The sequence below is a fragment of the Balaenoptera physalus genome (assembly GCF_965194825.1).
Source record: "Balaenoptera physalus genome assembly, chromosome: 5".
Taxonomy (NCBI): domain Eukaryota; kingdom Metazoa; phylum Chordata; class Mammalia; order Artiodactyla; family Balaenopteridae; genus Balaenoptera; species Balaenoptera physalus.
Genome location: NC_138884.1, coordinates 46041111 through 46069007, shown reverse-complemented (window position 1 = coordinate 46069007; position 27897 = coordinate 46041111). Strand labels below are relative to the sequence as shown.

At 38.2% G+C, this 27897-nt stretch overlaps 1 protein-coding gene and 1 long non-coding RNA gene across 2 annotated transcripts in view; one reads left to right on the top strand and one right to left on the bottom strand.

Annotated features, from left to right (window-relative positions):
• Positions 1 to 27897, top strand: part of LOC309661495 (uncharacterized protein) — a gene marked incomplete at its 3' end in the record, with an annotated part of 166966 nt that overhangs the window by 107047 nt on the left and 32022 nt on the right. The window lies entirely within an intron of this gene.
• Positions 14467 to 22797, bottom strand: LOC309661745. The gene is made up of 3 exons (XR_014264244.1): positions 22470 to 22797; positions 16201 to 16292; positions 14467 to 14688 (listed from the first exon to the last, which is right to left on the bottom strand). It is a non-coding gene; the product is annotated as an uncharacterized lncRNA (long non-coding RNA).

Sequence of the window (27897 nt, the reverse complement as noted above, 5' to 3'; positions counted from 1 at the left end):
CTCTTCTTGCTTTCTGTTGAACAGACTGAAATCTACCCCCATCCCATTCCATTTTTCCTACTGGTTTGAAATGTGTATGTCTTATTACTCTTCTTTAAGTGGTCATCCTTAAAATTTTACACTGCATTCTGCTTAACAATTTAACAAAGCCTAAAATTAAACAAAATAATGCAGGGACCTTAGAATGCTTTAAGTCTGGTAAGCCTTTTCCAACTATATTTTCAATTGTTCTCTTAGATTTATCTTGTCTTCTTCCTTTGAATTCCATCAACTTCATAAAGATGTTGTTGTACAAACAGCTTTATTACTGTTCAAATATGTGATTATACCTGAGGACCTGCCATTTGTTTCTAGCTACTAGATTATAAGTACTCATAACTGCCTTCTGTAATAATTTTCTTTCTTGCTAAGTATATCCATTAACACTTCTTTAGTGAAGGTTAATTGGCCTTAAATGCTCTTTGATTTTATATTTCTGTGAATGGCTTTATCTTACCTTCATTCTTGAAAGAGAAAGAAAGAGAAAGTCAATGAGTCTACAATTCTTGGTTGGTAATTATTCCCTCTCAGAACTTTAACAGTTCTTGTCTCTGATTTTGTTTGTTTATTTATTATACTTATCTTTTATCTGCTTTTAACATCTCTTGATTCTGGTGTTCTACAGTTCCAATATAAAGTGTTGTTTTGTTTTGGGTGGGAATTTATTTTCCTTTGTATCACTAGGGATTTGAGAGGTTTCCTGAATCTAAACATTGGTGACTCTCTTCAATTTTGGGCAATTCCCATAGATTATCTCTTAAGTATTTCTTTTTCCCACATGCTCTTCCTTCTAGAACTCAGATCAGATACAAAAATCAATCGCTTTACCCTGTCCCCTAACCTGGCTTTCATATTTTCCATCTCTTCATCTCTCTGTAGTGCATGCTGGTTATTTATTTCAAACGTGTCTTCTAATTTGTTGAGTCTCTCTTCACCTGTGTCTAATCTGCTGTTTCAGCATTCACTAAATTCTTTATTTCAGTGATTACATTTTTCATTTCTCAATACTACTCTTTTTCAATTCTACTTGATCATTTTGATAGTCTCTTATTCTTTCCATTCTTCTACTCTTTTATTTCTTTATACATATAAAACAAATTTTATATCCTAAATCTATTTCAATATATACATTTATTTTGGTCTAATTCTGTAGTTTATTATTTCTGATGATTCTTCCTCTTGCATTTTATGTTTTTATTTTTATTGTGAGCATATGTTTCCTGGAAATGGATCTGTAAGAGCCTAGATGACTATATTCAACAGGAAGACAAGACATGGAGAGAAAGTGCCAGAATTAGAGGGAGGGGTAACTGAAAGTCCTGATGGAAGAATGCCAGTGTAGCTAGGTGGTGGTTGTAGTTTAGGGTCAGTTAAAGGAGGGACTAGGAACAGGAAGTGAAGGGAAGGGACCTTTCAAGGAATAAATGTGTGTGTGTGTGTGTGTGTGTGTGTGTGTGTGTGTGTGATGTGAGGGAAGATTCGAAAATCTTTACCCAGAAAAGCAAGATCATCAGGTAAGTGGTCTTTAGAAAGATTATTCTGGCAGCAGGATAGCAAATGGATCAGAAGGAGGTGAGGTAGAGACAGGAAAATCATGAAGACAACAATAGTAAATGCCAGAGATTTAGAGGGTTTGAATAAGTCAGTGATGGGATGACTGAAGAAAAGGGGACATGAGAAAATTCAAGAGATGGGGCTAAACCTAACCTTTCACAATCAAACAGTAATGCTCTCTTTCCAAGGATCCACACCAAAGTTTTCATACCCATTCTAAGTGAGATGACATTCCACAGCATACAAAATATGTTTGACTTGGACACTAACACTCATTTCACTATCATAAATGTCAAACAACCCATATTGATGGTCAGATACTATATGTCTTAGAAGACTTCATAAAAAACAGCCAGATAACAAGCAGTATATGTTTCAGCAGCATATTGTCTTAATCTGGGGAGTCCTTTTCAGCTAACGGAAAAATATATAAAACCGAAAGAAGTCAAAGTTGCTAGTGACAATTTAATCCAAATAGCTTAATCTGAAAAGCTTTATTGCTTAGAGAGATATAATATTACAGAAAGCTGAAACATATCAATGTACTGTTAGAGTTTCTAATTCTATGACATAAACTTATTTTTAAATAGTCTTCTTTTGTAATATTGTCTTAATCTTGCAGTATTAGTGATAATACTTTGAATAATGGAAATACCCAGTATAAATGCCTTTCCCTAAAATTGCTTATCTGATTATTCTACCCAAAATCATGGACCAAAGTCACATTTCTGATTTTACACTTGAGATCAACAGGAGCAATAGTAATGGCTAAAATTCACTGAGGACTTACTATGTTCCAGGCATTATTTATATATATTAATTCATTTAATCTTCATAACAAGTCTATGAGATGGGTTATAATTATTACTTATATTTTTGGAGACAAGGAAGCTGAGACACAGAAAGGATAAGCAAATTACCCAGGGTCACACAGCTGGCATTCATCAGTGGAAGCAGAAATCTAATCCAAACATTCCTTTCATAACCACTCCACTCCACTGCCTATCTGAAAGTGTGACTCATTATGTTAGTACATCTTGTTGAATTTTATAGTTTTATGCTGTTTGAAGGAGTGCTGCTGGAATCATCTTCATTTATATACCTCCACTGTGCCCTTCTATGTAATTCTGAAAATACGAACAATCTTTGTTTGAAAATAGAGGTAGTCTTTAAGTGATAGCATGTGCATTTTGTCATGCCTTTGAGCTAGCTAATCATAAAACTTCTCAAAGATAATAACAGGTTTTGTTGACAGTAATGGCCAGCCATAAACAGACTCAGAAATTCCTCACCGTAGACCAGGGGGTCAAGTCTGCAAGCACAATGGGAGCTTCCACTTGATGTTGCAGGTTACTGGACACAGAGTCCATGGTTCTCACTCCCAGAGGCAGCTGTGACCCAAATGAATTTAGCCTCATGGGTGTCAAGGAGACAACTGGACACCTACTCTGAAGTGCAATGGCCACCTGTGCACCTGCAGGCCCTCTGCCCTGATGTGCAGTGAGCCTTTCCCACCTGGATTAGATGCTGCTTCAAGTATCAGGTAGACACTATGAACCAGGCTTGTGGAGAATGCCAATTACACACTGCCCCCAGGCACCTCTGTTTCAGGCTCCTCCTGAATATGGAGCCTTGCTGAGATCAGACTTGATCAAGATCTCCCTAGATAATAGTCATCTTGCCTAATAATACCTGCCAGAAGGCCTCCTCTTTGCTGCTTGTTGGTCTTTGGTAGTTCCCCTGACACATGGCCTTTTCAAGCTCTCCCTCAGGGCTTCCCAGCAACTTTTACAACAGGCACCATGCTTTTTATCAAAGCCTTGGGTCAGAAGTTATGTCAGGCATTTTCCTACTGGAAGAAAACAAAACACTCAAAATCAGCCAATGGATCCTTCCATGAACAAATCAGTTGGCTAGTAGAGAGCTCAGGGATAGTCACATAAAAATTCATTTTTATTAGGCCACCTAAAAAATGATTATAAAATACACGGGGGGATTCTGCAGATATTCTATATACTTTCAAGGTAGCATATTTAAAATATATTAATTTCTCCATTTATTTGGTACTTACTGAGTACCATCAGCAAAGCACTGCAGGAACAAAGAAGCGTGATTCTGTTTTCAGGAAGTTTAAAATCTGATTAAGGAGGGAGACATGTAACCAAGCATCTGTTCTATGAAGCCAGTAAGAGCCTGAAAGCTAGTGCTTTTCATAATAGATGTTAAACTAATTACCTAAATGGATTGTGCATTTTGCTTTCTTGTCAAAGTGATGCAGTCAAAGCACCTGGTCAAGGATCAAGTTGCAATCACTTCCTGGCTCCACCACTGGTCATGAGGGCCAACCTTTCCTGTCACAGTAGCTGGATAAGAGCAGTCACAACACAGACAAAACAGTGGAAGTCAGATCTGGGGATCTTGCTGGATGTTTGGGGAAAGAGAATCATTCACCTTTTTACTTATCCAACAAATATGTATTGAGAACCCACTGTCTTCCAGGACCATCCCTGTGCTCTGGGGATTAGGAAGTAGGAATAACAACAAAAAAGAAAGAGGAAGTCTCTGCTTTCTTGGAGCTTGAGCTGAGGGAATAAACAAATAAATACATGCTTAGTGCTTCAGGGTAATAAGGACCAAAGTCCAAATAGAGGAAAGCATTCTCTCTATCACTGTGATTAGGAAGGTCGACCTTGGACATGGAGCTACCAAGCAGATTCCTGCCTGAGCATCAAGCTGACACTGGGAAGACAGAGCGGAAACATGAAGAGAGGCTGATCCTGATGGCACAGCCTCATCTGGATCTAACCTTGCCTGAAATGCAATGATGTGAACCAACAATTCCCCATTTTGTTTAAGTCACTTGCCAATACCCCAGTCCTTCACACTCCCATTTCTTATTACTCCACATAGAATCAAACAACCATTAAGTCCTGAAAGTGTTCTTTGTGTGCAGTGTCACTTTTTCATTCTCACTGCCATCCTCCCACTTCAGTCCCTCTTACACCGGGGAAATGGAATAACACTGGAAGACCTCAGGGGGATGGATCCCACAGGAAGTAGTGAAGGAGGAAGGACACCTCTTTGGCTGGCCAAATCCACGCAAGTCAACCCAGGAAGTCATTCGGCATCACCTCCATCTAAGAAAATGGAAGAAGATGCTCGTGAAGGCTCTGGGCATGTTGATGCTGGGGGTTGGGAAGGAGGCCTTGGGAGGGTGGGTAAGCCAGTCTCATCCCTAGGGAACTGGGATGGAGATTAAGATACAACATATGTCCTTTTCATGCTCAAATGCGCAATAGCCTGCAGGATGTATCTCCCCACTCTTGCTTCACCTTGCAGCAATATTCATGAGGAAAAGGAACTTTCCCTAGGCAAGCATGTAGCCTATCTTCCAACAAATGAATCCTATCACTTACAAGAAGAACAAGTGAAATCAGTCCATAGCGATGCAAATCTCCCAAAGATCAGGTTTTCAGGTTTCTTAAAATAGATCAGTAGTTCATCATGACAAAAGAATAGTAAATAATTATGATCCAAAGTTTATTCTTATAAACTGGAGAATCAATATTATGTTTGTTAACCTTGTACCATAGTTCAAAATAGATCATTTGACTTACCTCTAATAGGTAATTGACTCTGAGATCTGTCAATTCTACTGTGTTCTATGCCAGAAAAAATAGTTTTCAGAAATGTTCCTTGTCACTTTAAGAAAGCAAAGAGTAATTTGGCGTTCGCTCCCTTAAACTCTCTTATAAGTACCTTAACTAAACTCTAGTCAACATATCCTCTTTCAGTCCCCCAATTTTTTTAACCCCTCGCAATGACGGCATGGTTCACACCATAGAAAAGGATGTGCTCTGAAATGTCAAGGCTCACAGGTTTTCTTATCAGAACTTCCGTGAATCGAGACTTCCCTGGTGGAGTAGTGGTTAAGAGTCCGCCTGCCAATACAGGGAACACGGGTTCGATCCCTAGTCCAGGAAGGTCCCACGTGCCGTGGAGCAACTAAGCCCACGCACCACAACTACTGAAGCCCTTGCGCCTAGAGCCCACGCTCCGAAACAAGAGAAGGCACCTCAATGAGAAGTCCGCGCACCACAACAAAGAGTAACCCACGCTGGTCGCAACTAGAGAAAGCCCGTAGCCTCAGTGCCGCAATGAAGACCCAACACAGCCAAAAATTAATTAATTAATTAAAACAAGAAAACTTCCATGAATTAACACAACGTTGCAGAGAAGCCTAAGAATCACAGACACACAGCAGCTAGCCAGCTTGATGACATTACACAGCTATATTTTTCATTTTATGTTGTATTATTATACTTTTAGTGTATAGCAATGTCCTTATTCTCAAGTTTCTAATCATCAAAGACACAGCAAACGTAAAGCTATATGACAAATCCTTAATTTTGATAATCTCCAAACATTTGAACAGATGTCTATAGAAACATATTATTTTTCTTACATCAGCCAAATCTGAGACATTAAAATAGTTAACAGTTCTTAAAATATTTTCTTCCATAATAGAAGTTTATATTAAAATTACTTTCTTTGACCTGAATCAAATTACTGAATTATTTTCGCATGCTAATCAGATTCCCTTTATTATATGTACTCGCCTTTAAATCAAAATCCTACCAGCCATTCCTTAGAACTGTATTAACAGGAACCAGGACCTGGGAAGGCCTCAGAGGCAGGTTAAGTGCTGCTGGTTCTAACGGTGGCTGCATAGCAATATCCTAGAACACAAAACACCTCCGACACGTGAAGGCAATAGTTTCAACTGGGGTTCAACTGGGTCAGGGCAGATGTCTTTGTATTTCCTGATTGCTCACATGCTCAGAAATCCAAAGTGGAGACTCTCCGTTCTGCATGGTAACAAGTAAGAAATAGCTCAATCCCACGTAACTGGATTGTCACCTAATCCAATCTGTGCCTCTTTTACAACTATTGACAGTGGTTTTTAATTCCTTCGGCAGGTCTCTCTACCCAACCAGCCTCCCTTAAGACACACAAACATACGTACACACACATGGTACATCCTGCCACTTCTCCCACCAATTCACCACTCCGAGGAAGAGTGTATTTAGCTTAACTTTATCAAGCTCTTTGGCTGCCTGAGGATTTATAAATGTTAAAATAAAAACTAATTACAACCTTGAGAACTGCAGGTGGCACCTGGTCTTATGTCTCAAGGCAGCAGGTCGCTCCTGCATCATCCAAGCAGCAATGTCACTGCTTGCTCCTAAGCTCCAGAGAAACCCTCTGTTGGGTCTCGAACACCCCAAGTAATGAGATGCTACTGAAACGAGCATGTGGGGACCCTAGGTCTATGCCACAGCGTTAAGTGGCTTCTGAGGTTATCGAAACTGCCACTGATTCCAAACAAGGTTCACCAGCCCCTTCCTCCCACAGTGGTCCAGTGAACACTAAAAAGGCATAAAAATTCCTTCTCCACAGGTGTCTCCACAGGTGACAGCCACTAAGGCCAGAGATGGAACCACAGGTGATACAACTTAGGAACACATAAATTTAAATATCTGATACACCATTTACCATATCCCTAAAATGACTCATCCGAAAGTATCATATTTGCCAGTTTAAAAAACAAACTTTTTTCAAGTTTCTCTCCATGAGTTAGCTATAACTAGCACATCCTCCATGAGTATCTTTTCCTGATGTACTACCGAGTAAAAACTTAATAAAAGCCATAGCCTAGATAAAATATATAATTTTTTCATTTGTGATTAACAGCCTTGGAGGGAGGTTTTTTTTTAAACTGGTCCATTAAATGGGCATATATTTAAATAAAAATTATATAGTTTCTAACTTTAAACTACTCAAAATTTCAAGTAATTTATGTTTCAATTCTATTTCAAATCAGTACACTGAAAATACCCATTACCTGGAAACTAAGGAGAATATTTTTATTTTTTATTGTGAGCCAGACTCCCTATATTATTATTGAAAAGTAAAGTTTCTAATGAACCAGAAAGGAAATTTATTGTAAAGCAACACTCAAACTAAGCACATGTATTATCACACAAGGTTATGTGTACACCTACCAGACATGTGCAATCTCTATGTCAAAGCATTGTTTTCAAAAAGTTAAAAACACAACACGTACAAATATAGAACAAATGCATGCCAAAGAATCATAAACTCATTAATGACTAATCCAGTAAAAGAGCATTTTGAGAAACTAGGAATTTACAGGCATTTATAGAAGAACATTAGAATGAGATTGCTAGGTTACAAAAAAACTGATCAATGTCCTACAGGGCAATAAAACCTTTGTAGTTACCATATGTACCTGAAAAAAAAAAAAATCGTCAATTTCAGCTTCTAAACTCCAATCAAATAGTAAATGACCAAGTCAGACATGGGTGCATTCTTCTAGGTAATTAAACAATCATGTGGGCCTATTAAACAATGTTCCTGCATAATGTCAAAAGGTCACTCTATCATACCCTCTCTTTTTTTAACTTTTTATTTTACATTGGAGTATAGTTGATTTACAATGTTGTGTTAGTTTTTACAGTATTTACAAGTTGTGTATAACTTTAATTAGCACACAGATTTTAACCTTATGCCATAGAACTCAAACTGGAAAAAACATGTATGATATTTTGAAGGAACGTATTACATATGGTTTCCTGCCTCTCAGAAATAGGTAGACATAAATAATTCCGTTTTTAAAAGTTATTCAATATGATGCAACAGAGCCTATAGCAATCAGCACCGCAACGGGCCCCAGGTAGGCAGATTGAGTGGGGACACTTTGGAAGTTACTCTGAAGAACTTTGTATGTTGAAGCCAAGCCTTTAAAGGCTCTGAAAAGTTAAGTGGGGAGAAGATCCAGAGGTTAATTTCATATTTGTTTTTCAGGATTAGAATTAGAATTGCAGGTAAACCCTGGATCTATTCATTCCAAATTGTTTGAACTCTTTTATACTTTTATAAGTATACTTTTATATTCAAATTCTGATTTTGATTTAAAGGGAAAAATTCAAATTCAAATTTGCTCAGTTAATTGAGATTTTTGTCAGTGAATATGTCCTTTATTTAGTACTCTTGAATGATTTGGGGTTGTTTTTCCAAATCAACTCAAAGGAGCAGACATTCTTGAGCTCCAGTCTTCTCCCCAGAACAGGCTTTCAGGCGTGGGAGGGTCACTGATAATGTGTCTTTAGGGTCATTTTGTTTGTTTGTTTGCTTAAAGAGTCTCCCCCAGTTGCATAAGCTTCAGGACCCTCACAGCTCTAGCCTTGCCTGTCACTCTGTGTTGATAGTCACATGGACTTTGTAAGTTTTTTTGGAGAAAAAAATGTTGTTGTTTTCCCGAAGTTTTCAAAAATATTCTGACCTCAGTATTTCTGGGAAGTTTATTCAAATATGATTTTTAAAAAAAAACCGTCCGTTTACCAGTTTGTTGAAGACTCTTTCCAACAAGTCCAAGCTCCAGTGCTTACTAAATACCTCTCTCCATATTCTATGCTCATTTTCCCCAACCTGTTTCACTGAATCACGAATGGATTCCCCATTCACCTGCTCCAGGGGCACATCCTCTGATAGGCTCCCTCCCTAAACCAAGGAACATATTACATATGGTCTAATGCCTTTCAGAAATAGGTAGACATAAGTAATTCAATCTAAATATCAACCAAAATACTGACATTTTCTTATTCAGATTATATCTCTTCTTCCTCCCCAAAGATCTGAAAATTCATAAAGAAACAGTAGATTCACAGGGATAATCCTGATTAACTTGGAGGATTCGACTCACTCTAGAAAACCACTAAGCACACTATTGAGACAAAAAGAAGCCTGCACCAATTAAAACAGTAGCAGGATTTTAGTCCATATTACCCAAGGTGAAAACTTCTTTATGGACTGTATTGTCTTAGCACACATGGCATTACTTGAGATTGACTGTGCTCACATAGCAATAGAATATGTTGATGACACTTAGCAAATAATTACAAAGAATCTGTGCCCATTGAAATGACAGGAGTTCTGACAACCAATACCCTTGAGAAGAGACATTTGATAAACACACTATTAGACATTCACTTAAATCAATTCTCACGACTTTATACGTCTTAGCAGTTGTAGCATTATGTTCAGTTCCTCCATTCTGCAATTCATGTATTTTTATACCAAATTCTTAAGGTTAATCATGTTATTGGGTTAGGATAATTTATACAACAAGTGTCTCACTATTATACGATGTATGTTATTTTTATTTTAAAAGAATAATATTGTGTGATAATATCTATTAGAGGATCATATTAATAAACTTTCATTAAAGATGATACAGTAACACTTTAGCACATAGGAGCCATTGCTCCAGTGAAGAAAAGATTCAAATCTGATACAAATCTTCAAATTGAGGTGCTAATATATTTGCCTAGATCAAGCACTAGGTATTACATGAAGAGCACATGTTTGTCTCCCATGCTGGCCAACAAAATGGGCTTGATCTGCTCCCCCAACCAAGGGCAGAGACCTCTCATACATATGCAGGACATAACAGGGAAGAGACATTGTTGGATAAAAACAAATCCTCATTACCACTCCTAGAACAGTGATTCAAGTTGTGTGCCCCACCTGTAGTGGGCCAGAAATACATCTTTTATTCTCACAACAGGAAGGGCACTTTTGACAGGGGAAGGAAACAAAAGAAGACTTCTAGAGAAAATTACAAGTACTGAGATTTAACAAGGTGCGGATGAATGTGTAACACTCACTAAATTGAACCCCTGGGTCTATAAATGTCATCATTTACGTCAAATAATCACCATCAACAGCGGCTGAAATGTCTAACACTGGCTTCAGTCCTTTTCAGAGACTTCAGTCCTTTTTCTTTTCACTGGGGAGTAGAGTTAGGGAGGACAGCAGCTACTAGCTATAGCTGGCACTTTACTTATATGGGGAAAATAATTCAGCTGTAAATTAACTTCCAATTGTGTTGTTCCTTAATCGGGAAAGAGTAAACATTACTCCTCAAAGTGACATGCGATCCAGGAGACAGATTTACAACACTAAATATGCAATCAAAATATTGACATTTTCTTATTCAGATTATATCTCTTCTTCCTCCCCCCCCCAAAAAGATCTGAAAGTTCATAAACAAATAGTAGATTCACAGGGATAATCCTAAAACAGAGAGCTACTGCCCTCTTCCACTTGTGGCTCATGGTAGGAAGTGAGCAAACCAACCACTGTCTGCACAACAACTTCTGGAAAACAGGGCTCTAACTTGGAATCTATATTCTAACTTTCCTCTTGCGTTCCATTTAAGAGGATAACTCCATTAGAATAACACTTTCATCTTGACTAAATACAAAGAGTTCTAGAAGGCAGACCAAGTAGAGATGCACAATTTTTAAATATCAGGTCCTAGAGGATGCTGTCCATTCAACTTGTTTTGTCTTCAAAAAGACAGAGAATAAGAGAAAAAAAAAAAAAAGCCCATGTTGTTGGCTATTTAGAAACATTACTCTCGCCCTGTGTAGACTCCTCCTGACTTGAAATTTCCCATTAATTATAAAGATTCATGTCAAAACATGGATAATTTCTGAGATGTCAAATGTTTCAACCAAGTCCTGTATGAGAGTATGTCTTATGCCAGAACCTCACCCAGGTTGACACCCCCCCCCGCCCCCGCGTCTGTCTGACTAATTTACTACTGAGAACCAGTTGTAAATAGAGGAAAAATGTCACTGTATCCTTTTGGGGAGAAGATCTTTACCTTTTTGAACATTTACATACAGTTCTCATTATTTTATCAGGGCTTAAGAATATTTCATTTTTGTTAGTTTTAAAGTCTTGTCTGAAAAGATTACTTGAGTTCTTAAAACACTTCTTAGGAATAAAAGGTTAGTGATCAAAAGACTTGAGCAAATGCTGGTGTTCGTGATTTCTTGTTGGTAACCTAAATCCCATCCTGCTGGCAAACTCCTCTTTAGAATTTCTCAAATGATGGGACAGGACTAAAAGAACCCTCTACCTTGATTTATGTAGTAACAAAATTCAAATATGGGTTTGAAATACCTTGCTTGTATATACATCTACACATACAAACAAACACCTCCCAAATATTCGAGAGTTAAGGAAAAATCCAATTGGTCAAATTAGCTAATCTAGACTATAATACGATAGTATTATATGTAATATTATAATAATAATAATATATGTAATATATATAATATATATATTATATATATAATAGTAATTATATATGTAATCTAGACTATATAGACTATCTAGACTAGACTATATATATGTAATATATATAATATATATATTATATATACAATAGTAATTATATATGTAATCTAGACTATATAGACTATCTAGACTATTACATATTACTATAATATGTAATCTAGACTATAATACGATAGTAATATATGTAATATTATAATACTATAATATAGATTATTATATTATAATATAATAATCTATATTATAATACTATAATATATAGAATATAATAGTCTATAATCTAGACTATAATTACCTCTACTGCCACAAAGGATACTGTCAAATGAGATTAGCAAGCAATTATCAAACACAGTTTGTGTACCCTCTATGAATCTTTAAGTCTGCAAAGACATTTAAATATATACTTGACACTTGAACAACTATAGTAGCCATCTTTGCGGTGATCAAGGACTCTATAGTATCTAAAATGTTCTTAGCCATGCAAATTTACATAGGTACTTTTAACTTACTGAACTTTTAATCAGAGTACTAAACACATCTAAATAAAACAGAGGCTGAAAAGTGAAAACTAGCATTGACATTTGAAGAGTCAGCCAGAGACCCAGACGAACTGAGCTTAGAGATATATTCAGTTCAGAAAAGGATATCTGCCTGGATATTCAGACATGGAGCACCTCAGAGCATGTGACTCTTAAAAAAGATGCTCAGTATGAAGAACATGATACCTCTGTGGATTTCAGGGAATAAAATACAAACAGAAAATAAAGAATATCAAAATAACTGATCTTGCAATATCCTGTAATCACAACTAAGGAGACAAGAAAGGCAGCACAGCACTCTGCTTCTCTTATAAGGGAAGGATTTTTGAAGCCATGTTTCCTTTAAGTAAGAGTGACCTCTGGTGACTTTTTAATTGCACCTCAGTGTACTATGTTAAATTATTCTACAATTCTTTTATACTAGCAAATCATTTAGTACTACATTTTTAATTTCTTAGCAAAGTGATAAATGCTTTACCGCAGGACCTAAGGATTTCATGTAAATGCCTCCATTTTAATTAATTCATGGAAATTGTGCCCAAAGCTAAATTAAAATTCTGTCTGAAACACGGGGCAGTATTTTCTTAAAGGAGACTAAGGCTCATTTTCAGGAGTGACTCATATAATATGGCATTAAATCAGCTGATACTAAATGATGACAACACAAACTTATCACAGCCTCGGGGCATATATGGATGAATGCTGGAAGGGTAACTCTTTGTACAATATGCTTTTCACTTTAGCACAAACTTCCTGGTAAGGGCGGAGTTCCCCAGCCCACCCCACCCCCAGATAAAACTGGATACCCAGCAGCAAGGTCGGTTTCTAACATGCCTACTAGCACTTTCTTGAAATGCATAATAGCTTGCCTTACTCCCTACAACCTGATTTTAAAAAAATTCTTGAGGGGGATGGGGTGTGGATGTAGGACTAAGGGGGCTTTCTTCCAATCCCTCAAGGAAAGAAAAGCGCTATGATGGAAATTTCAATCTGAATAACACTTCGAAAACTTTTTCCGATTTCCAGATTAAAATGCCTTGAGGTCGGCTGAATCAATTTGGCTAGCATCTTTAGATCAGACTCACATTGCCAGTCCAGAACTGAGAGGTTAATACATCTTCACTGAACCAACAAAATGAGAAACACAGCACATCACAATATACAAGCATGTGCACTTGCAAATGAACCTGAATGGCAGGTTATGTTTTTCCTTTAAGCAAAAGCCTTCTAATTCTGAGGGGTCTATCCTTCTCGTAATTCTGGGGACTAACCAGGTTTGCCGCCTGGGCTCTGCTGCGGAGCCTGCCCGCCGCTGCAGCGCCCGAGTTCTTGGTACCCGATTCCGCAGGGCGCCAACTGCAAACATCTACGCTAATGCAGGACCCGGCCAGGTCGGCCAACGATTTCCTTTCTGACATAAATCCTGCAAAATGTATTCATAGTAAAAAGAAATAAATGACATATTGGCATGCTCTTCTCTCCTCATCTCCTGCTATTCTCTCTCTGGTCTCTCTCCGCCTCAATATTCTCATGCTAATTTTAGCTTTTACTAGAATTTGAGCTTTCTCAATGAATATTCAAAACAACAGCACACAGACAAAATTCAGCTCACAGACAAGTCAAAACAGGCTTTGTGTATTACAGACTTGACAAGTGGAAAAACCATTGTAAACCATCCTATCCAAGCGTTGGGACTTTGCGATGTTTTTTAAATGCCTCATTTTCAGAAGCAGACCAGTGATTCCATTTGTAAAATTCAATTATTTTTTTAAAAAACACGAATTCTCAGTTGTCAGTATAAGTTTTAAAAGATTTGCTGTACTCACAAGTATTCCCTGCTGCTAATGTACTCCAGGGCTTTGCAGACAAAAGAAAGAGCATCCTGAGACAGGCTCCCGCGGCGGAGTCCATGTTCACAGTCGCCTGGGCTCCCCACCCCAAAACCCAAGGTGTCCAGACAGCTGCTCTGAGCCGGAGTCTGCAAGCTCCCTCCCGCTCGGGGTAGCTAGCGCTCCCTCCTCCGGGCTCGGCGAACCCGCGCAGCCGGCGGGCGGGAGCCCCAACCTGCAGCCACACCCCCACCCCACCCCCACCCGCTCCCGCCGCGCTGCGAGCTCCACGCGTCCCGGGCGCTCCTGGCGGTGGCGGGAGGAAGTGCGAGTCAAGTCGGTGAAGGTCTTCAACCTGCACTCGCTCCGAATCCGAATCCGCGGTCCTAGCTCCTTCACCGGCAGGTTTCCCACTCTGAACAGCTGAGCAGGTCAGTGGACTTCAGTCTGAGACCGAGCTTCACCACGCTGATGATGCTTGAGCATTAACACCGATGCTAGGAAAAATGTGAGTTTCTTTTTTTTTTTTCTTGGTTGAAAAGAACTTAGGACAAGTAACTAATCCGGTTTGAAGAAAATATTTACATGTACTGAGAACTGTTGTAAAAAAGACTGCTTTTGTTTTCCCAACTCATTTAATGATTCATATTTAAAAATAAAAACCTAAAGAACCTTATTATGGTAATCATTTCGAAATATATACGGTTATATATACAGTGTTATGTGTCAAAATACATCTCAATAAAGCTGGAAAAAATTAAAATTAAAAAATAATTAATTAAAACACCGACCCGACTTCTACTATAATGTCAGCATTTTATTATGTATATTCCTACTTGGAGATTTGAGAATTGTGGTCAGCAGATATATAAAACTAAAAACTGGCATCCTGGGAGAAGGAATCTTACTCCAAATATCATCAGGGAAGTGACCTTATGTTAAGTAGGTAAACTGAATACACTTAATTGAAGAATGAAGAGTTCTGAATCAACTTCTATATACTGTATGTGTATTCCTTTCCATTCAAATTCTTTAATACAGTTACCCAAAAGTTCATATTGAAAAATGATGGAATATAAAAGGCATCTTAAATAAATAAATAAATGGATAGATAAATAAATGGATAGATAAATAAATGGATAGATAGATAAGCAGATAAATAGATAAATTGTTTCGGAGTATACACATAGAGGCCTGATGGCCCATGGGGGAAGAAGGATTTCAAGACCCATGACCTTGAGGTAAGTCACATGGCCTCCTCTACTTCCTAAAGAGGCTGCCAGCAGATGTAAATGAAGGAGGGATGAGCATGGCATCACTAGGATCAATACTCTCCTAAAAGTGTGACCAGACTCATGACAAATGCGCTGAGACTTAGGAACAGTGTCCAGGCATTCTTGCACCATCCAAAGTGATCAGAATATGAAAGTAACTTTAACCTTGAGTAGGGCGTTATATGCCTGAGAACAAAGCAGAAAAGCTGTTTTTATTATTTCTATTCTGCAACCTGGGTAAAAAACAAACACAGGAATAGAAAATGTAAATAGCTTGGCAAGGCCACAGAATTTACAAGTAGAATTTGACCCAAATATGTAGATTCTGATCCCAACTTTCCAGCTTTCTCCACTCCTACTCAGGGCCCCTGGGAATCAGGAACTCTTCCCACTCACCCCATCAATCAGCAGTCCCGGGAAACACTGAGCAAAGCTTGCTCGGAGGGTGCATTTAGAACCTTGAAAAAAGCCACAAGCGGTAGAGTGACCTTCATTTATTAGTCAGACATTTTCCTAGTGCCTAATACATGTCCCAGAACCTGAATATGGTATTTCTACTTTTTAAAGCAAATATAAATTAATGATTTACATTAAGTGTCTAATATTTTTTAAAGCCTATACAACAGACAGTCTGTGTGTGTGTGTCTGTGTGTGTGTGTGTAATCTAAATAAATGGTCACAGCATTCCTTTGAAGTAAATGTTACTCTGCCCATTTAATGGATAGACAGACTAACCTCAGAGAGTTTAATGGATGTGTCACAAAGCAAGCCAGACTTGGACCAGGTCAGCTGAGCTCTGAAACCCCTTCTCACTGGCCCTCAGGTCTCTGAAACAGAAAAGTTGTCACCTGTGAAAACTCTATTCAGTTGTTCATGGGAAATCCATTTAAAATGGGTTAGAAGGCGCCTCAGTAATTGATGTCAATTAAAACCAAAAAGGACAATGCTGGTAAATTACTTGAGCAGACATTCAGGATGGATTTTCCAAGTCAGAGATGAAACAGCCCACGAGGGATTGAGATTTGCAGGCAGATGTCCTTGTGCAGTGCACAGCATTGACCACTGGACAGCACTGGGCCTGTTACATGATCTTCCAAGACAAGGGCAGCCCCAGGTGAGGAGGCTTGAAGAGACCAGGCAAAGCAGGGCCCAAAGCAGGGACTTGCTAGCAGACAGCTGATGCGACTCCTGGTTTTACCCCTTTCCAGCTGCCTTCTTTCGCTGGAGACTTCGTGGCTTTGTGCTTCACTTTTCTTGTTTGTAGAATGGTGATGATAGCCAGTCATAGAGCCATTATGAAATTACAGGTGTGAAACCCCCACAAAGGGATGGAAACTGCTGAGCATTCCACGTACCAGCCCCAGAGCTGCCCTGGGAGTTGGTACCCACCCGTGAGACCCCCGGCAGCTGCTCAGCATCTGTGATCCTCAGCTTCGTTGTCTGTTTCATAAGATAATAGAAGTCTTACCAGCCGAGAACTGATCCAAGGGTTACAGGAGAAAATGAATGTCAAGTACTTAACACCATGCTCATCCACAGGGCGCTGGATCAGGTAGGCTGATGCTAGAGCTCCAGGCTCAGAGGAGAAAGGATGCCTAACGGGACCGCCAAGGCCTCCAAGCTAAATCCCTGCAGGTCAGGGGCAGTCCGCTGCATTCTGTGACCTGTTTCCACAGCCCTTTGCTCTTTTATGTAAGAAAGATGACAGATAATCAACAAGGACCTACTGAATAGCACAGGGAACTCTACTCAACATTCTGTCATAATCTATATGGGAAAAGAATCTGTAAAAGAATGGACACATGTATATGTATAACTGAATCACTTTGCTGTACAACTGAAACTAACACAATATTGTAAATCAGCTATACTCCAATATAAAATTAAGTTAAATTAAAAAAAATCAAAACAAAGGAAAGGTGAACAAAATGTGTAGATCTAATCTTGCACATTTCTCTAAGTGATGATTCAAAGCCCACAAATCACGCACGCGCATATATGTATGTGTCTGCAGAGTTCACACCAAACACAAAAGAGAACTTGAAATCAGCACACGTCACAAATAAAAGACAAGAAATCAACTTCCGATGTTCAGAAGTGTGTGGACCCTCATATGTGTAAGTGCAGACAGGCTGCCTAGGAAAGTATTTTCTAAGTGAAACTACACCCTTGGCATTTCCTGACCAAAGTCTTCTGTTTTCCTGCTCACCTGGGAGCAGTCTGTGCACTCAGGATTCCCTACCGAGAAGAGGAAGGATCAACTCACCCGACCCCAATGAAATCCTTTCTCAATGCTCTCCATAGATCAAAACATGACTCCATTCATTTTTCTTCTTTATTCAGCAGTTTTCTCCCTGTAAATTATTTCTGCGTGTTTTATCTAAATCTGGGAATACATTTAACTTTACTCTTGTAATGGGAACAGATGTATCATTAAATCCTCTGAAAGAATACTGTGAATAAAATAGAATAGTATTTCTATTAGGAGTCATTTTTCCCATAAGCCCCCAGGCAACAAATCCTGAAGAACAATTATGGAGAGACAGACTGCAGGGAGAAGAATTGTCACATGTGTGATAAAAAACACACTGCACGGTGTCTTCGCAGGTTATCTCTGATGAGCTATGTTCCCTGTAACTAGCCCTTGGAAGCCCTGGTTTTAACAACCAAAGGATTATGCATCTAATTACATAAATCTCAGCTAGAGAATAGTCAGCCTCATACTGTTATCCGAAAAACTAAGTTTGCCTCTTGGTGGGTGTCGAGCCAAAAGACACAACCAAGACAAAGAGTGAGAGAAGGAAGGATTTGTTACTTGCAGCAAGTAAGTAGAACACTAGGGATCTTTCCCAAAGCGGTGTCTCCCCAAACAGCAAAACTGGGGAAGTTTTAAGCTAAGGGTACATGTATATTCATGAAAGGGCTTGGGAGGTAGGCAGAGCCCAGGCTTTAGTTGATTGAAATCCGGAGGATCAGAAAAGGTCAACGCCATCATCCCTTAGGTTCCGTTTGACCTGGTGCTTGAGTGCTTCAGGCTAATCTTTACCATGGAAACAGAACTGCAAGTCTTTACAACTGATACATTATTACTAGTGCTACTTCTCTTGCCTGATAACAGTCAGCATTCTTGTTTTCCCTTAAGATCCTTCATTACTGAGACCTGTTCAAGGGCAAGCACTCTGGCCAGGCTTAGATCACAAAATGGCTTGTACTAAATTAATAGGTGTTCTCTTATGTCCAGAAAGCCATGCCTGGTTTTCTTTCTCCATAGACCCCCTACCTTATCTGCTTATACTATTTCTTTCCAATTCAGCCCATTTCAACCCAGGAGGACTTTTGGGGACTAACAAACACTGGTATCTAAGATAGAACAAACCACAACTAAGAACTTGAAGTATAAAAGCAATACTGCATGGTATTTCCAAAAGTGCTTAATAAACATTTCACAGGATTGTGCATAAACAACACACTTTTTCTGACATTCTGGCACAAGTAGAATCAGAGAGGCTTAACGTTAAAATGAAGTGCAGAGTCAGCTGTCCAGCATTCTACCCAATTCAAGCACCACAGTCTCCAATATCATCTTGCACACATGTCCACTGATGGCAGCAGCTGAGGTGCATACATAGAGAGAAAAGGGAGATTCTAGAACTTCCTTCTATCATATCACAAAGAAGGATAAATTCACAGAATCAACTACATGAGTGTCCAGGAAAAAAAATTCTTTTTTTTTTTTAAACTTTTTAAATTGAGATATATTATACCCTTTAAACAAAATTTCTAATTTTATGAAAGGCATAAAAGGTCACAATTTTTCTTTACTCCTTTGGGGTAGGAAGAGGGAGGCAGAGTTGAGTGCATCCTTAAAAGTCCTTTTCTAATTTAAAATTAAAATCAACATCTGATCTTGACCTAAGAATTTTTCTATTGAGGTATAATTGACATAGAACACTATATTAGTTTCAGGTGTACAATTCAATGATTTGACATTTGTGTGTATTGCAAAATGAACATCACAGTAAATCTGGTTACCATCAATCACCATACACAGTCACAGATTTTTTTCTTTCTTCTTGTGATGAGAACTTTTCAGATTTACTTGCAGCAACTTGTAAATATGCAATACAGTATTAATAACTATATTCACCATGCTATACATTACATCCCTGTGGCTTATTTATTTTATAACTGGAAATTTGTACCTTTTGAACCCCCTTCACTCATGTCACCTACTTCCCACCCCCATCCCCACCCCCCCAGTCTGGCAACCAACTATCTCTTCTCTGTATTTATGAGCTCCTTTTTTTTCTTTTTAAGATTACTCATATCAGTGAGACCAGAGGTTATCTTTCTCTAACTTATTTCACTTAGCATAATGCTCTCGAAGTCCCTCCATGTTGTCACAAATGGCACAATTTCCTTTTTCTTAATGGCTCAATAGTATTCCAGTGTGTGTATCACATTTTTTTATCCATTCACCCATCAATGAACACTGAAGTTGTTCCCATGTCTTAACTATTGTAAATAATTCTGTAATAAACATGGGTGTGCATATATCTTTTGGAGTTAGTGTTTTCATTTTCTTTGTACAAATACACAGAAGTGAAATTGCTGGATCATATGGTAGTCCCAGTTTTGATCTTTTGAGGAAACTCCATGCTATTTTCCATACTGTCTGTACCAATTTACATTCCCACCAAGAGTGCACAAGTGTCTCCTTCTCTTCATATCCTTGCCAACACTTGTTATTTCTTACCTTTTGATGATAATCATACAAACAGGTGTGAAGTGATATCTCATTGTGGTTTCGATTTGCATTTCCCTGATGATTAGTGACGTTGAACATCTTTTCCTATACCTGTTGGTCAACTGTATGTGTTCTTTGGAAAAATGTCTCTTCAGATCCTTTGCCCATTTTTAATTAGATTGTTTGTTTGCTATTGAGTTGTGCGAGATCTTTATATATATTAGATATTAGCCCATTATCAGATACATGATTTGCAAATATTTCTCCCATTCAATTGGTTGCCTTTTCATTTTGTTGATGGTTTCCTTTACTGTACAAAAGCTTTTTAGTTTGATGTAGTCTCACTTGTTTATTTTTACTTTTATTGCCTTTGCTTTTGGTGTCATATCCAAAAAATCATGGCCATGACCAATGTCCAGGAGCTTACCGTATATGTTTTCTTCTAGGAGTTTTATGATTTCAGGTCTTAAATTCAAGTCTTTATTCCATTTTGAGTTAATTTTTGTATGGTGTAAGGTAGTAGTCTAGTTTTATTCTTTTGCATGTGGCTGTCCAGTTTTGCCAACACCATTTGTTGAACAGACTGTCCTTTCCCCATTGTATATTCTTGGCTCCTTTGTGATAAATTAAGTGACCATATATGTGTGCGTTTATTTCTGAGCTCTCTATTCTGCTCCATTCATCAATGTGCCTCTTTTTATACCAATACCATACCATAGTTTTGTAATATAACTTACAATCAGGAAGCATGATGCTTCCAGCTTTGTTCTCTCTTAAGATTGCTTTGGTTATTCAGGGTGTTTTGTGGTTCCTTACACATTTTAGGATTTTTTTGCTCTGTTTCTGTGTAAAATGCCATTGGAATTTTGATAAGGATTGAATTGAATCTGTAGATTGCTTCTGGTAGTATGGACAGTTTAACAATATTAACTCTTCTAATCTTTGAGCCACAGAATATCTTTCCATTTATTTGTGTCTCCTTCAGTTACTTTCATCAGTGTCTTATAGTTTTCAATGTACAGGTCTTTCACCTCCATGGTTAAATTTATTCATAGGTATTTTATTCTTTTGATGCAATTGTGAGTGGTATTGTTTTATTACTAGCATATAGAAATGCAACCAATTTTTGTATATTGATTTTGTATTCTGCAACATTACTAAAGTTGTTTATTAGTTCTAACAGTGTTTTTTTGGTGGAGTCTTTAGAGTTTTCTATATATAATATCATGTCATGTGCAAATATTGACAATTTTACTTCTTCCTTTCCAGCTGGGTGCTGCTGATTTCCTTTTTTTTTTTTTTTTTGCCTAATTACTCTGACTAGGACTTCTAATACTATGTTGAATAAAAGTGGCGAGAGTGGGCATCTTTCTCTTATTCTTGATCTTAGAGGAAAAGCACAGAGTATGACATCAGCTATGGGCTTCTCATATACGGCCTTTATTGTGTTATAACCAATTTGATTTTATTGCACAGAATTGAATCTAAATTCAACCATAAGCATTTTAATGATTATCATTAAAAGTCTTTTTAAATTGAAAACAAGACTGAGAACTCGTAATAGTGCTGGTTAATTAAAAAAATACACCCTTAAGGATTAAGTTTATTCCATAATTCCAGTGATATATTTTTAGGCTGAAGTACTGATGAATGAAGTACTCCAATGTAGAGGAATCTTGAAAATACTCTGAGTGAAATTAGTTAGTCATAAGGAACCATATATTATATGAGCCCATTGATATGAAATGTCAAAAAGGAGAAACCTATAGAGACAGAAAGTAGATGAGTGTTTGCTTGGGGCTGTGGGAGATGGGAGACTTGTAGGCTAGAAAAAGAAAGATTTCTTTTTTTGGAAATTGATAAAATTTCCAAAATTTTTTTTATCAATAAAATTGATAAAATAGATTGTGGAGATGAATGCACAACTCTGTGAATATACAAAAAAACAATTGAATTGGACACTTTAAGTAGGTGAATTGTACAGTAGGTGAATTATATCTCAAAGCTGTTTTTAAAAAGGAATACAGAAACTCTAGAAAAACATTGAATCCATTGACATCTACTTTACCACACTATTCCAAATAGAAATGTAACTGAAAAATGGGAGTTAAAAAACATAAGCAGCAATATCCGTTATTTACTGCCATAATAATGCTGTGAATCAACCAGAAACCTCAGTGGCAGACACCACTTTACTGAGCTCAGGGGTCTCAAGACCACACTCTTGGCTCAGCAGGTGTTCTGGCCTCCTGCGCACCTGCCTTGGGGAGGCTGTTGTCCGCTGATGGAGAATGGCCCCATCTGAGATGACTGGACTTGTGTATCATTGCTCAGCAAACAAACCCAGGCACCTCTCACCGCGGTGGCACAGAACTAAGAGAAGAAGCAGAAAAATACAAGTCTGTTCTGATCTTCATGTGTCACATCAGCTGGCATTCCATTGACCGAAGTAAATCTCATAACCTAACTCGGGATCAAGGGTCGGGAGAACAGATTCTGCCTCTTCAGTAAAAGGAGCTGAAAAGCCATGTGTCAAAGAGGGTGAATCCAGGAGCGTGAAGAATGAGGACCATTTAGACCTCAGTCTCTGCCCAGCACAGGGTATTTATGATGGAAGAAAACTGAGCAGAAATTAAATATTTGCCATCTGGCAGCTTCACTTTTTCACCATTTTCACTTAAAATTGTATCAGAGGGCTTCCCTGGTGGCGCAGTGGTTGAGAATCTGCCTGCTAATGCAGGGGACACGGGTTCGAGCCCTGGTCTAGGAAGATCCCACATGCTGCCGAGCAACTAGGCCCGTGAGCCACAACTACTGAGCCTGCGCTTCTGGAGCCTGTGCTCCGCAACGAGAGAGGCCACGATAGTGAGAGGCCCGCGCACCGCGATGAAGAGTGGCCCCCGCTTGCCGCAACTAGAGAAAGCCCGTGCACAGAAACGAAGACCCAACATAGCAATCAATCAATCAATCAATTAAAAAAAACAAAAGACTCCTCATTTCCTCCTCTTCCCCTTTAAAAAAGAAAAAAAAATTGTATCAGAAACTTTGAAATATCTTTCTGTTTCATCGTGATTTAGATAATAGAAACATTTAACATTTTTGTAATTTAGCTCAAATAATGGCTGCATAATTCAAGTAGATTCAAAAGCAAATACAATCTAACTTATAATAGCAAGTTTTGATATAAATGCCACTGGATGATACTGTGAGTATGTGACATGAGCTGGATGACTTGCTTTTTAATTATAGGAACTTTTAGCTTTTGCAAAGATAACTACTTTTTAAAATGCTTTTCTAGATGTTCTTGTCTTATCACAGAAATACATTCTTATATGTACATGTATAATTCGCATAGAGAAGTGTTAATAACAACTCCCTACACACACACACACACACACACTTCCATTGCTCTATTGTTATGTCATTGACATAACTGATGAAAACTAGTTTCCTTCATGTCCATACACACATTTATAGGATTAGGTTCATTTTCCTTGTATTGTAATTACAATATGATGTTATTCCTCAGCTTGAACTAGATTAAAATTTTGCATTTGTATTTTTCATTTCCATGTGGAAAATGAAATCTTATTTTTGCCTGTCAGTCTAAAACCACTTTGAATCGTAAATTGGTCTCCTATGGTAAACCTTTAAGACCTCTTTTTTTTGTTGCTGTAACCTTTTCTACATGGTGGACTTTATTAGTTACATTAATTAAATAACAAATGCCCACCTTATTGAGCTGGGTATGCTTTAATCCACAGGCACAAATCAAAAGAAAGAAATGATTATAACATTAGAGTTAAAAAACAAAAAGCTTTGGTTGATTTTTTTGTAAAGAATGGTTGAAAAGGAACCTAAAGTCGTTCCTTTATTTGAAGGCTTAAGTAATTGTACCTGCCAGGTAATAGACGAGAGGGAGGCCTCTCACTTATCACCCCCTTCTGTGTGTTTCAATTACTGGGAAGGTTAATGGTGCTGAACAGCTGAGGTATGAAGGCACCTTTCATTATCTTCCCCATCAGAAGTCCCCAGAGCCCGTTCACCTTCCCTCGTGTTTATGGGAAAAGACACAGTGTTCTCTCACAGCCCAGAGTACATGAGAACCAACTTCTCACAGCCTAGCAGATCTTTGCCAACATTTTCTGGAAAATAATTCCGCCCCTTTCAGAGCCAGCGTGCAATGTAATTTGAACTCAAATACCAACATCATTTAGAATGACTGAAATAATACCTTGATCTTGTGACTTGTATAGTCTCATTCTTCTAAATTTTAACTTTAATGAGGCTTATTTATTAAGCAAGTACAGAGTATATGGGCAGAATTTTTCTTTGAATATTTTATATTGAATGAATTGAAATAATTGGGATGTTAAAGGACTAGGGAATGATAATGAACATGTATGCACTGAAGCATTTACTCTGTACTAGGTAGGTTCTCTTCTGTATCATATCCCTTTAAGACGCCTCCTCTCTGAATATCGTCCTCCATGTTGACTCCATCAGGATTCACTTACCTAGAAACAATAGGTAACCTGTGACCAGGGCAGATGTTCAGGGAATGGAAAGGAAATTACGGCTCCACCAAACCTCTCTTGCACAAGTACAGATGTGTTTGTATTTAGCCTGAGACAAAAACTTTGTTCCTTTTCCTTCATTATTGTTCCTAACATGCGACAAAGGCAATTGTAGGAAAGGCAGTGTGGCCCTAAATTCTCCCTCAGCTGATCTTTAAGAACGTCCGACATTTTCCAAAGAAGATTTTGATCTAGGGAAGGACATCAAGCTCCAAATTAAGGTGGAATATGTGGGAAAAAGGTCACTGGGATAGGGTTGCCAGGTAAAATACACCATGCCCAGATAAATTTGAATTTCATATAAATATATAGTTTGGGAGACATACTTACAATCAACAAATATAAATCTGGCAACCTAACATTGCACTGCACAGTATAGATGGCAGATGATTTTAAAAAGGAGGGTCATGGGGATATAAAAAAAGAATGTGAAACTCAGAGTTTTTTCTAGGGTAAGGGTCAACAAACTGGCATGAGGTCCAAATCTGCTTTGTTCCTGTCTAAACAATGTTTCATTGAAACACTGCCACACCCATTCATTAAGTACAGTCCAAGGCTGCTTTCACTCTGCAGTGGCAGCGTTCAGTAGTTGCAGGCCCACAGAGCCTAAATATTTACTATCTGGCCCTTTAACCAAATAATAAAAAATAAAAAGTCCCAGTTAAACTGCTAAAATTACAATTGTCATTCTAAATACTCACTATTTCCCCTCTCTGATGAAAGGCTTCTTTCCATAGGCGTGCCTGATATTATAAAGCTGAAAATATGTAGGCTTTTAAATAAGTAATATTATTCTACTCAGTGGATTTAAACATAAGGCAATATTGTCACTTCAAGAAAAATAAAAAGAGCTTTGAGAATTTTTTCCATACGTCCACATTTGTGTTTCACAACTCCAGACCACCTAATGCAAACTTTCATTTCTCAGCAAAATGAAGCAGAGAATATTACAAAAGACTCAGCGATGTCAAATCCAGCCACCAGTTAGATCTTCCAATTTTCAGTACAACATTTCCTGCCAGATGTGGCTCAATGTGGCTTAAAGAAGCAATTGTTTATTTCTCATGTGGAGAACTATTGTTCTGGAAGAATGAGGGCATTATAGGATTAATCTCCAAGTAGTAAGAAGAAAAGCTAGGTTTACAAACTCTGTATGACTCTGTATGTGCCAGTGAGTAGCTGGAAGTAAGCGTTCTATTGGAAGATAGGATTTTGTTCCTCAGGAAACCAACACACTCCTGGGACCCTGGGTTGAAGCCATTTGATGGGTGGAGAGCATGAGAAAGGTCTGGCAACCAAAGTCACCCCATGCTGCTGATGCAGACAGCTGGCAGAGACAAGATAAAGTTCACACAGTCACTTGAGGCTTTAAAACCTAGTCTGCAAACGAAAAGTAGAGAAGAAAATTCTATTTCTAATCTACCAGTGAAAGATGTGCATTTCATTTTCAGATTATGAAAGTATCGAAGGAGAAAGGCTGTGCTGTCATGAGTGACAGTGCCTCGGCCGCCAGGACTCCAATCAGAGGCTCAGTGATAAGTGAGAGTGAGCCCAGACTACTGCCAACGCCATGGCCAGAGACCGAAGAACACACGGGGAGGGGTTTCCTAAATGTGTATGGTAAATAACCCTGCATACAAATCCTCCAAGCCACGACCTGGGTAGTGTATTAGAGCAAAGAAGTAACAAAGAAAACAGGCAGGTTGACGTTGAGGAGAGAGGACCAAATCAGTTTCAATAGACTTGAGGCTCTGTGGACCTAGGGAAGGAGAGGGTACAGAGCCCAACAGGATTGGAGACAAGGAAGGCGTTGGAGCTCTGCTCCTCACCAGAGCTCTCTAAATCTCAGTATCCACATTTTTAAAAAAATTTATTTATGTTTATTTATTTTATTTTTGGTTGCCTTGGGCTCGTGGGCTTTCTCTAGCTGCGGCAAGCGGGAGCTACTCTTTCTTGCGGTGCGCAGGCTTCTCATTGCGGTGGCTTCTCTTGTTGCAGAGCACGGGATCTAGGCGCGGGCTTCAGTAGTTGTAGCTTGCAGGCTTAGCTGCTCCGCAGCATGTGAGATCTTCCCAGACCAGGGCTCGAACCCGTGTCCCCTGCATTGGCAAGCGGATTCTTAACCACTGCGCCACCAGGGAAGCCCTCAGTATCCACATTTTTAATATGAGAATAAAATCACGTGTATTTTATAAAAACACTTCCTGGAAAATGGTCACGGCTAGATATATCATGAGACTTCAATAAATGGCTTATATTTATAATTACTAACAAAAATAAATACAAGAATCTAATAAGAATATGTTTTATAACCTAATGCATTTTGGATCACTCATTTCTATCCCAAAGATTTAATCTATACCATCGTGGTCTCTAAGCTGTAGTTTATATTATGTTTGCCACGAGTTGCTGTGACCAAATGTTACTGTTTTTAGTCCTATAGTTCCTGTAGTTTCTTGTTGCAGTGTTACAAACTAATGTTTCCCAAAAGTAATTTTTGTATGAATAAACAAATAAAAGTGAGAAGCACTATGAAGCCCTTATTAAATATGAAAGGATAAACAGCTCTAATTGAAAAATAAAAGAATTATAATTTTAAGTGCAAATTTGACTAATTGTGCTTTTCAAAAGCTACTGTCAAATATTTTTCACAACAGTAAATCTTAAGTTATGATAAAAAAATTCCTTGTGAAATCACACCTGACAAAATGAACCCTAATTATGTATAATATCTCCTATCTAAACACATTCTTAAATAGTTATTTCAATTTAAAATAAAGAAATTATCAGATTGGGTTGGAATTTGTCAGTTGGTTATCTCTCCATGAAGCACCGCTAAGTTTTTTAAACCTCCATCAGCGAGTGAGAACACCACACCTTGGCAGAATCTTAGCAGTTATCAGAAGCAGGAGTTGTGGGAACATATTTACAAGATTAGGGGTCTGAACTCCAATGGTTTAAGGTGGATTTTCAAGATGGGAATCTGACTGGGTTTGGGCAAAACTCATGACATAATAGTTTTGATTTTGTGCTACAAAGGCAACTCAGTAGAGAAAAGATCGTCTGTTCAACAGATAGTCCTGGAGCAATTTGATCCTTGTGTAAACA